Below are 9,429 nucleotides of genomic sequence, written 5' to 3'. Positions count from 1 at the left end.
TATTGTTCTGACTTGTCCCATGTTTGGTGAACCACGGCTGCGCTACTTGGGTGCAGTGTTACTGACTGACATGTTCTGGCTCAGGCTCATGTGGGGAAATACAGTGAAACTGACCCTGGAATTGCATGCTTTTTTATGTGTCTTTTTGGGGAAAATATAATCTTTTTAAAAATGATGGTTCTAGGATGAACTCAGTGATTAGCTTGTTGTATGTTGATAAAATCTTATGAAATGTTATTAACTTTCTTTTTTACAAAATGTTCCTATATGGTTCTTTTTTGTACATTGTGTTTTTTTTCCTTTGTGAAAAGCCTCCTTTTGTAGGCTAAAACACAACAAAAAAAAGATATGCAAAGAAGGAGCAGAAAGAGGCACGGATGGATTCATGCCACGGCGGATGTATTATCAGTCAAACAAAACCAGGAAACCAAAGGAGGGGAGTATGATGCTCAGTGTGACAGGTGTAGAAATAGATTAAAAGAGATGCATGATTTAGACAGAGTGGAGTGAAGGATGTTGGTGTAGAGTGATGCAGGGAGTCATTACTTAGGTATAGAAAACATTTCAATTTAATGGCCAAAAAGAGCAAATGTAATAGAAACTGAAAAAATAACACTGAGAAGAAATAAACATACAATATCAAAAATAATCAATACAAAAAATGTGCATCAGAGGAAATGCAAGAGCATCATACAAAACAGAAAAAAACAGAAAAAATAAAGATTTATTCAGCAATAATATAAATAAACAATTATGTACTCAAGTAGGAAAAACAAAACATTAAAATGAAAAATAATACTAATAAAAAAGGTAATTAATAAAAAGGAAGAATTTCTTTTTTCTGAGAGAACCTTCCTCTGAAACAGTATTGTTAAGGGAATCGGGTTCAAGAGGTTGGTAGGAGTGTCGCCAATGCAAATGGCATTGAAGCCAGTCTGTATCGGTAGGAGATCCCTCTAGAGTCAGGTGAGTTAGTCGCAAGGCTTGATGTATGTTCCTTCAACATACGTGACACAGAGCATTGTGACAGTTAATCCATGTGTTGTTTCTGAGCTACAAGGTCTCCGATTGAAGTGTGGAATATTACTTGCTTTCCAGACTCTGATGTTTGTGGGCATGAAAGGATGTTCATTTGGTGCCATTTAACGGGTGCATAGATAAAAGGAGTCCAGAGAAACAGGTGTAGACTAGCTATGACTTGTTAGTGGACAAGACGAAGAATTAATATGCTGCAATTTATCCCAAGGATGGCGTTGGACATTACATCTGCCATTCTGAGGATACTGAGTAAAGGGAAGAGGGTTTGATGACAAAGTGATGAGCTTAATTCAGTAATGTTGCCAACACTGCAAAGCTCTCATGCCATTGTAAGGATTCTGTCTAGGGTCAGGTTGTTTATTCAGGCAGCACGACTGAAAATCCACAGTGTTTAATATGTGTGGTTTCTTCATTCACACGAATAGTTCCTATAAAGTGTACATCCAGATTACTTTTAACCAATTATTAGGACACAAGCCTGTCAAAAGCAAGCTTAGGAGGTTTATAGACTAACAAATAATACACGTCAACTAAATTGGACAGTTAACAGATACACATTGTATGCATTCATGGACAGTAGGTAGGGGCTGATTTACTAAGTAAGACTAAATATACTAAATTGAAACAAAATAGTGTAAGTGTAATTTAAGCCATTTGTTGGTGTAAGTTGAGCTTAGTTAATCATACCAATACATATGTTATAGGGCGACGACAGTTAAGGTAAGTCAGATTCCCATAGGAACCCCTTAAAATTCGATTGTTAATAACTTTTGATTCGTGTAATGGATTTGACCAAAATTCCAAAAGTGATTAGAGACTCGCGGCCCCCTCCACCCCAGACTGCTAAGTTTTGTAAAGACACCTTAAAAAAATAAGAAAGTTATTAAGAAGACAAACAATATTTTTTTTTCGAAAGTTGCGTCCTACTTCTCATTAATTTTCCCATGGACAAAGAAGGTACATTTATGACAAAGCGCACAGCCCAAATCGCTGGACAGATTTGAACCAGGTCCGAAACAACTTGGGCACAAAGCTTTAACTCGTGATCCATGCTTGGTTTGGGGTTATTCCGTGCAGTAGTTATTTAAACATTTGACGGAGTAGGGGGTTCCCCCTAGCTATATCTCAGGGATTTACCCAAAACTGGGTGTTTTTAGAAATGAAACAGTGGTCATCTTGTTTTTCTTTCTATGTGAGAGATATTCAAGGTTATAGCCGAGGATATGGGAAAATGAAACAGAGGAAAAAAGCCATTTGCTGGTCAAAAAACATGCAAATGCCATCTGGCTAGAGGTGGGGGAGGGGAGCGGCTAGAGAGCACCAAGTGAAATATGCAGGTTGCAAGGGGTCTAGGGACTGAGTTTGCAACACAAAGCTTTCTGTAGACATGGCTATAGTCGCGAATAGCCAACATTTCAAAGCAAACTGTGTCACAGAAACAGTGTCTGTCGTAGGGGGAAAGGGAGCGGGCAGGAGAGGTCAGGAGGCCATCTGGAGAGTGGTGTGAGCTGGCACAGATGAGGGGGGCACTTGGCGTGGGCCTGGGGGGGGGACAGGAAAGCATTTATTTTCAGCCATTTTCTGTTTTTCCTATATTCGCAGTTATAAAGGACTATGGATAGCCGAGGGCATGTGTAGTTCAGTAGCCGTGGTTACAGTTTATTTTTAAAAGATATTTTTACAGCTATTGTGACGTCAGGGGTGAAGAATCACTGACCGTGGTCCAGTGATATGATTGCCCTCCAGCCAGTAACTGGGACAGACCCTGCTTAGCTTCAAAGTGAGGGAAGGGACAGCCTCCTCAGCTCATGTTACCCGATAAATGAGCCAAAGTTACAAAACCACTTGGAGAAACAAGCCAGCCCTTTCCTTCCTTTGAAGCTAAGCAGGTTCAGTACTGCTTTGAAGCTAAGCATGGTCAGTCTCGGTTACTGCATGGATGGGTGACCAAATGGCCATCCGAATTATAATTTTTTAAAATCCTGCTACTCTCAGTCTTTGAAAGTTTTGCAGAGACATTTTTTTGCCTTTTGCTGAATTGTATTCTGATATTTGTAGTCTCCCAGTCAATAAAACAAAAAAAAAATGATATTTCTACAGCAACAGTGGGTTTCCCATCACTGCAGTAACTGGGACGAACCCTGCTTAGCTTCAAAGCAAGGAAGTGGTCAGCCCGCTAAGGCTATGTTGCCTAATAAATTAGCACATTTTACAAGACCACTTAGAGAAACATGGCCTAAGGGGGCTGGTTCTTTCCTCGCTTTGAAACTAAGCATGGTCGGTACCGGTTACTTCCCTGGATGGGAGACAGTTGACAGTCCTGAATGCTGTGTGTTTTCTTAGTTTTAAATATCTCATAACACACAGCATCCGCATTATTTCTTTTGAAACCATGCTACTGTCAGTCCTTGAAGGTTTTGCACTCAAAGACCATTTTGTCGCCTTTTGCTGAATTGAATTCTGGTATTTGTAGTCTCACAGTCAAGATGGGGGAATAATGCCACTATTGTACACATTTTGCCTAACATAGTTCTTTAAGGATTTATATATTTGAGTGACACTATGGTATGTGCACTTTTCAAGTTAACTTTATAAAGCAGAGTATTGTTGAAAGCCAGATATGGGGGTGAGGAGGAGAAATGATGAGAGGTCAAGTAAATCATGAGTATTTGCCCACAATGTGGCAAGAGAGTTTGCAATCCTGGACACATATGCAGTTATTTTCCCTTAATTGTGGCTGCTTTTCAGGGCACCAGTAAAGGACACAAGTGGGTGGAACGTGTAACATTTTTTCAGAGGGCAGAGGCAACCCCTTGGTTTTTTGTTTTGGGAATTTTGTTTACCAAGGAATATTCCATGACAGATTGCTTGCTTTAAAAGGTGAGCACCTATAAGTCCAATGCTATTTTGTCTTGCGCACTTTCGTCTAAGGAGTAGGTCTATTGAACTAAATTTTTAAATTTCACTACAAGATATATGTTCACTTACTGTGCATATATCCATGGGTGCCAGCTTTTGATTTTCGCTGTATGGGACAAAAGTACCTGACCTATGTTATTCTTGCAGCTGGTAATTTTTTCGCTTTTACATGCTCCTTAAATGCAGTTAGTTGTGGTTGTGCGATGTATCACAACAGTCACGAAGAGACTGGCCATAAAACAAGGGGCTTTTAGTATGCAACTTCACCAACTCGTGTGATCCTTGGCAGATAATTTGATCTCAATGCACGTTGCCTAAAATTGTGAGTTCTCAAAGCCTGCAATCTTTTATACATAACACCACTGTCAAAACAGGACAAAATCAGTTTGTGATTGATGAACGACTTCGAGAGATGGGTTGCATGTTTCTTTTAAATATAAAGTGACCGTGCCCACCGGCCATGTGGCTAGTGGCTTGTTAGTGTTCGGCCGGGCCCACCAGCCATGGCTAAAGGCCATGGTCAGTAGTCTGGTAGCGCTTTAAAATGGACAGTGGGCACGCCCAAAGGCTGTGTCCACTGACCATTGCCGAAGACCATGCTAGTGGTCTGGAAGCATTCTAAAAATCTATGGAATAACAGAACCCTTGAAATTCAAGTGGGCACAGCTGAAGGACATCACTTGTTGCATTTCATTACTTTAAAATGTACATTGGACATGGGCAAAAGATGTACAAACTGCTCAAGGTCAAAGGCCATATCTAGTGGCCCATTTATATGTTAGAATATTTAGTAGGCACAGCCAAAGATTGTGCCCACTGGCCGGTATTGTGCAATTGTGCATGGCTAATGCCTGACCAGTGTATATAATATACAGTGGACACGGCGGAAAGCTTCATACGCTGGTAAAGGCCACAATCTATGATTAGTAGCCTGTTAGTATTTGGCCATGCACGCTGACCTGGCTGAAGACAATGCTTAATGCCAGTTACTGTTGTAATGTATTTCGTGATGTCATCAGTGATGTGATCTGTAATGTCATCATTGTGGTCATAGGCTGTGCAATGGGGGGTGCAAAGAACACCCATTGAAAACAAAGGACCTTAGGGAAGGAAAGCATGATCGCATGAGCTGTCCGCAAAAAAGCCCATAGTTTGCAAAGGAGGTACATTAAACTCTATAGGAAATATTTATCAAACATATTAATCAGACATAGTGCCATTCATATGAGGACTGGGGCTACCCATCAGACTCAAGGCTTATCTGAATATGTATGTGGGCTTGGAAATAGGGCATTCTGGGTGGGTTAGGCCATGGATAGTGAGATTCTGGTACTGCAGATACTTTGAAGGCAGGGTAACATTCAGTTAACTTGGCGATGACAATATTTGAGCAAAGGTGACTACGACATGACTCCATCGTAATCTCGGAAGTACCTTCCAGTGAGCCATGGATGCCCCAGTTCTGTCTACGTTTTTCAATGGACAAACTACCTTCTTGATCTTCAGTAGGAGGGTCAGGGCAACAGGTGCTGTCATGGGATGTAATCACAGGCAGGCAGGGCTTTTATTTCTGGATTAAAAATGAGGATTTTCCAGTGGTGGCCATGCATCAAGGGCCAATGACACATCTACACCACCCATACTTTAGATAGAGGTTGAGGCATTACGCATACCTCATATTTTACATAGTCTGTCTGGGTTGTGAAGACTTTCCATTCTTTATTTTAAAAGATCACTGGGTATCTCACAAGGCCCTGCGGCAATGCCAAATTCTGGGGTGGCTGCAAGGATTATTTTCTGTCGCCTATTCCATGTCATCCAGCAAGGAGTAACCAGTAATAAGTGACAGGACAGTGAGCATATATTCCACTGTGCCCAGGAATCCTCGCCAGGTCATCAGGATTCAAGGAAGATGACAGGAACATCATCAGGTATAGGTCTGTAGCACACCACAATAGTGGTTCACTAGTCAGCATGACAGCTGAATGCCACAGTCTAAGATCTGCCTTTCTGGTCAGAGATTCCCCAAAGGAGAATGTTTCGGGACAGAGTCTATGCTCTGTATACAGGGATAGGTATACCTCCAGAAGAAGGGAAGCCGTGCAGCAAACTACCATCCACTGACATAGAGCATATGCTCTGTGAACATGAACGTGTCTACAAATCAAAAATCTTTGCCCACTTAAAGTGCTGCTCTGGACATGACCACAGAAGAGATGGGCAAGAAGGGGTATTCTTATTTCTCCATATTGGATATTCTGGGTAACTGTCCTCCACAACAAGGAGAGACTGCCCTTGGATGGTAGCTGAACCGGGACAGCCGACCCTGCCCTTTAAGACGAGGTAGCAATACTTTGAGATGAATGGGGATGCAGAAGATACTCAAACATCAATAATCGAAAAACAACTCAGTAGATTGGCAAAGTTGACTGTTTTAATATCAATTATCTAAAATAGGGTGTACAACGGACATCAACGGACGTTTCATAGCATGGTCTCTCAATGCATTTCATAAAAAACATTCTTTATATAACAAAAACTCATCATTGATGACGTTAACCTACATATTTGCTGACATCATCCTACGTGGAAAACTACAAAAACCTAGTGGCAAATGTGATAGGCTTAAGGGGAACATCTAAGTATACATTCCATACTAGTCTAAAAAGTGATAGGCTCCTTAACGTCAGGTGGGACTACTAAGCCCACCCTTCAAACAAGTCACTATGAATGTCACTAAATACACAATGTCCCATTGGTTATACAAACTATAGGGCTCTTAATTAGGCAGCCCATAAATTGGTTGGCACTCTTACATCCGTCAGTACTTTTCCAACCACGTTAGCAGCATGCAGGCTGGACTTCCAGGTGCTGGCGAGCTGATCATAACCATAGCTTCCCACCAGTTAGCATATCATCTATCATTACCTCAGTGGTCTTTACGTCAATTAAGGCTTTGAACTTGGCCTTGGAAATGTTCCTTGCTCTGGAGAATTCAGAGGAGTATCGGCACGCTCTTCCCATCTGCATAGGTGTGGTTCATCATGTTTGTCCAGTTCCACCCATCCACATGACTGAAGACCACATATTTGAGCTCTGGTGCATTTAAAATACTATTATTTAATAAACCTCTGACGTCTTCCTTGTTTTCGTCCATGCCTTCCGATCAGGATTTTCATTCTTTCACACGATTGTAACTAATGTCTGCTCATCTCAGTCCGAGAAGACCTTGGCTTCTTGGGGCTGATCCAACCTCGCCTTTCTGAGATTCACTTCTGTAATTCAATTGTTTTTTCAACTGCGACACACTAGAAAAGGCCTTCCTTCTCTGGTCCAGCTCTGCTATAACACGTAATGGAAACATCCATTATTTATTTACTCCAATTAGATCTATACTTTGCCGCTTGCCACAATCTATTCACTACATAGCTAGCCTCAAGAATACTTTTATGCTTGTGTTTCTTTGCATCTGTACACGTGTAAAATAACTTGACATCTTCATTGTTTCTGTAGCATAAGTTTCTTCATCTCGAGCCAGAGATGTTTCTTTAATACTTTCTTGATGCCTTATAGACTATCTTCACTTTTGTGTCTCTGCATCTCTTCTGCGCGTCAGTTTTATTTCGCAATATGTCACCAATCTGCACTTTTGCTTTCTTTTCGTGCTTCTTCTGGGATTTAATTCAAATGGCCATCATACTGTCTTATATGCAGGTATGGCTTTCTCAATGGGAACCTTGCTTCCAGGATTCTCCTTGGTATGGGTACTTTCACTGGTACTGCACGTGTTTCACACCCTGGTTCCCAACATATAGGAAATATAGGTGAGCTGCTTGAGGTGGGGGCACTTGGCTCCTTCTCTACACTCCCTATCTGGGCGATTAATCGACCACTCTCCCATCATCATTCACATCTAAACATCCTTTTCTGAAGAAATGCTTTTTTGGGACCCATATCTTTATGACTCCTTTCAGGCATTCAGCTGATTTCACATGCTCATCCTTGTTGCAAGTCATGAGCATGCAGTGGCCACTTGGACTACAATAGATCCATTTTCCCACATACTTCTTATTGTTCTTCAGATACAGGAATTTCATTTCCTCAGGTGCATGGATGCTGGCCTTCACGAAATCTCTGATTTCGTCATCTGTCAACTCTCTAGTGTTCCATCTGAACTCAACATCATTCATGATCTTCATCCCTATGGCTTTCTTTGCAGTCTTCTTTCATAGTGAGATTATTATCCTAACCACCCAGAATCCAAGCAATACCATCACTATTAGGGCTCCAAGTAATTTGAACATATCTGCCATCCATTATGGAACCAAACAAAAGAGCGATCCAAACCAGCTATCATCAGCAATGTCCTCCACTTCGTCTACCATTTGGATGTGCAACTTCGTCAGTATCTCTATCACCTCTCTCAAGGTGCCATTGTTGACATCATGAGAAGGTATGAATGTGCAACATGATTCTCCAATTGTTGCACAAACACCTCCATCCATAGCTGTGATCATGTCTAGGACATATCTGTTCTGAAGAGTTATCAGTCGTATGACTCTCAGCTCATCCCTGATAGCATTGAATCCCTTTATGGTAGTGTCGATTGTCTGCAACAACTCCCATCTGGTGACCTGGAGCTATTTAGTATTTGCTGCAGTCTGGATCATTGGCATGAAGATCAACGTGAATATCAATGAAGTCTGGCTGAACAGTCAGTGCTCATATCGAATGAAATCAAAGGCTTCCATTGACTTGGCTGAGAAATAGTGCTCTCTTTTCATTCTACTTATCAGTTCCACAGATCTCTTCTTCCTTAGGTGAGCATCTGCTTTAGGAAAGCTGTCAATGTTTAAGTCACTTTTAGGAATCACCAACGCTGGAACGTGAACATTTACCATAGAACATCGTCCTCCCTAGCCCCTGGGAAGCTTCATGTAAGATCTAGATCCGCACGCCCAGATCCATGATCACTGCTGTCCCAATGTTCATCTGTCGCGCCTCAAAGATTTGACTACAGTTCTTGTTTTATCTGACTTTTCTTGTGCAATTGTTTCTGAAGCATAGCTTTGCACTTTCTAAAGGCACTATCTGCAAAGGTCCTCCTTTTTTCTTCGACCCATGTCAGTAGTTTAGCAAGTTTAGCAAGTTTCGACCATGAAGTTTTACACAGCATTTCCGCATTTTCAATAGTTGGCTGGTACTGACCCATTATTATCCAGTCTCTGCAGATCACCATACCTTCTTCCCAACCATCTGGTGAAAGCACTGATCCCCAGATCTGCATTTGGCCTCTATTTTTCCATTTACGAATTCCTTCTGCAGATTTCCCTGGACTCTCCAGTCTTCTGTTCACTTCCCATCTGATTCCAGCTCCTTTTACTCCAGGTTTTTCATATCTGATCACATGATTCCTGGTATTAGCTCTTAACCTCGTCTTTGTGTCTTGGACATAATCATCTTCTTCTGGAT

Source organism: Ambystoma mexicanum, chromosome 2p (genome assembly GCF_040938575.1).
Source record: "Ambystoma mexicanum isolate Mex_15411 chromosome 2p, UKY_AmexF1_1, whole genome shotgun sequence".
Taxonomy (NCBI): Eukaryota; Metazoa; Chordata; class Amphibia; order Caudata; family Ambystomatidae; genus Ambystoma; species Ambystoma mexicanum.
This window is presented reverse-complemented; position numbering follows the sequence as displayed.